This window comes from Chiloscyllium punctatum, chromosome 50 (genome assembly GCF_047496795.1).
Source record: "Chiloscyllium punctatum isolate Juve2018m chromosome 50, sChiPun1.3, whole genome shotgun sequence".
Classification (NCBI taxonomy): domain Eukaryota; kingdom Metazoa; phylum Chordata; class Chondrichthyes; order Orectolobiformes; family Hemiscylliidae; genus Chiloscyllium; species Chiloscyllium punctatum.
The window spans coordinates 34,457,500-34,460,233 of record NC_092788.1 but is presented as its reverse complement, the minus strand read 5'-3'; positions in this window follow the sequence as shown (position 1 = coordinate 34,460,233).

The window sequence follows — 2,734 nt, the reverse complement described above, 5'->3', positions numbered from 1 at the left end:
TAAAGGGAGTGGGGAGTGAGGGGGAGAGTGGGATTAGACTGGGTGAGATATTAAAGGGAGTGGGGAGTGAGGGGGAGAGTGGGATTAGACTGGGTGGGATATTAAAGGGAGTGAGGGGGGAGAGTGGGATTAGACTGGGTGGGATATTAAAGGGAGCGGGGAGTGAGGGGGGAGAGTGGGATTAGACTGGGTGGGATATTAAAGGGAGAGGGGAGTGAGGGGGGAGAGTGGGATTAGACTGGGTGGGATATTAAAGGGAGCGGGGAGTGAGGGAGGGAGAGTGGGATTAGACTGGGTGGGATATTAAAGGGAGTGGGGAGTGAGGGGGAGAGTGGGATTAGACTGGGTGGGATATTAAAGGGAGTGGGGAGTGAGGGGGGAGAGTGGGATTAGACTGGGTGGGATATTAAAGGGAGTGGGGAGTGAGGGGGGAGAGTGGGATTAGACTGGGTGGGATATTAAAGGGAGTGGGGAGTGAGGGGGGAGAGTGGGATTAGACTGGGTGGGATATTAAAGGGAGTGGGGAGTGAGGGGGAGAGTGGGATTAGAGAGGGTGGGATATTAAAGGGAGTGGGGAGTGAGGGGGAGAGTGGAATTAGACTGGGTGGGATATTAAAGGGAGTGGGGAGTGAGGGAGGACAGTGGGATTAGACTGGGTGGGATATTAAAGGGAGCGGGGAGTGAGTGGGAGAGTGGGATTAGACTGGGTGGGATATTAAAGGGAGTGGAGAGGGAGGGGGAGAGTGGGATTAGACTGGGTGGGATATTAAAGGGAGTGAGGGGGAGAGTGGGATTAGACTGGGTGGGATATTAAAGGGAGCAGGGAGTGAGAGGGGAGAGTGGGATTAGACTGTGTGGGATATTAAAGGGAGCGGGGAGTGAGGGGGAGAGTGGGATTAGACTGGGTGGGATATTAAAGGGAGTGGGGAGTGAGGGGGGAGAGCGGGATTAGACTGGGTGGGATATTAAAGGGAGCGGGGAGTTAGGGGGGAGAGTGGAATTAGACTGGGTGGGATATTAAAGGGAGTGGGGAGTGAGGGGGAGAGTGGGATTAGACTGGGTGGGATATTAAAGGGAGAGGGAAGTGAGGGGGAGAGTGGGATTAGACTGGTGGGATATTAAAGGGAGCAGGGAGTGAGGGGGGAGAGTGGGATTAGACTGGGTGGGATATTAAAGGGAGCAGGGAGTGAGGGGGGAGAGTGGGATTAGACTGGGGGGGATATTAAAGGGAGTGAGGGGGGAGAGTGGGATTAGACTGGGTGGGATATTAAAGGGAGTGGGGAGTGAGGGCGAGAGTGGGATTAGACTGGGTGGGGTATTAAAGGGAGCGGGGAGTGAGGGGGGAGAGTGGGATTAGACTGGGTGGGATATTAAAGGGAGCAGGGAGTGAGGGGGAGAATGGGATTAGACTGGGTGGGATATTAAAGGGAGAGGGAAGTGAGGGGGAGAGTGGGATTAGACTGGTGGGATATTAAAGGGAGCAGGGAGTGAGGGGGAGAGTGGGATTAGACTGGTGGGATATTAAAGGGAGCAGGGAGTGAGGGGGGAGAGTGGGATTAGACTGGGTGGGGTATTAAAGGGAGCAGGGAGTGAGGGGGAGAGTGGGATTAGACTGGGTGGGATATTAAAGGGAGTGGGGAGTGAGGGGGAGAGTGGGATTAGACTGGGTGAGATATTAAAGGGAGTGGGGAGTGAGGGGGAGAGTGGGATTAGACTGGGTGGGATATTAAAGGGAGTGAGGGGGGAGAGTGGGATTAGACTGGGTGGGATATTAAAGGGAGCGGGGAGTGAGGGGGGAGAGTGGGATTAGACTGGGTGGGATATTAAAGGGAGAGGGGAGTGAGGGGGGAGAGTGGGATTAGACTGGGTGGGATATTAAAGGGAGCGGGGAGTGAGGGAGGGAGAGTGGGATTAGACTGGGTGGGATATTAAAGGGAGTGGGGAGTGAGGGGGAGAGTGGGATTAGACTGGGTGGGATATTAAAGGGAGTGGGGAGTGAGGGGGGAGAGTGGGATTAGACTGGGTGGGATATTAAAGGGAGTGGGGAGTGAGGGGGGAGAGTGGGATTAGACTGGGTGGGATATTAAAGGGAGTGGGGAGTGAGGGGGAAGAGTGGGATTAGACTGGGTGGGATATTAAAGGGAGTGGGGAGTGAGGGGGAGAATGGGATTAGACTGGGTGGGATATTAAAGGGAGCAGGGAGTGAGGGAGGGAGAGTGGGATTAGACTGGGTGGGATATTAAATGGAGTGGGGAGTGAGGGGGAGAGTGGGATTAGACTGGGTGGGATATTAAAGGGGGAGGGGAGTGAGGGGGGAGAGTGGGATTAGACTGGGTGGGATATTAAAGGGAGTGGGGAGTGAGGGGGAGAGTGGGATTAGACTGGGTGGGATATTAAAGGGAGTGGGGAGTGAGGGGGAGAGTGGGATTAGACTGGGTGGGATATTAAAGGGAGTGGGGAGTGAGGGGGAGAGTGGGATTAGACTGGGTGGGATATTAAAGGGAGTGGGGAGTGAGGGGGAGAGTGGGATTAGACTGGGTGGGATATTAAAGGGAGTGAGGGGGGAGAGTGGGATTAGACTGGGTGGGATATTAAAGGGAGTGAGGGGGGAGAGTGGGATTAGACTGGGGGGGATATTAAAGGGAGTGAGGGGGGAGAGTGGGATTAGACTGGGTGGGATATTAAAGGGAGTGGGGAGTGAGGGGGGAGATTGGGATTAGACTGGGTGGGATAT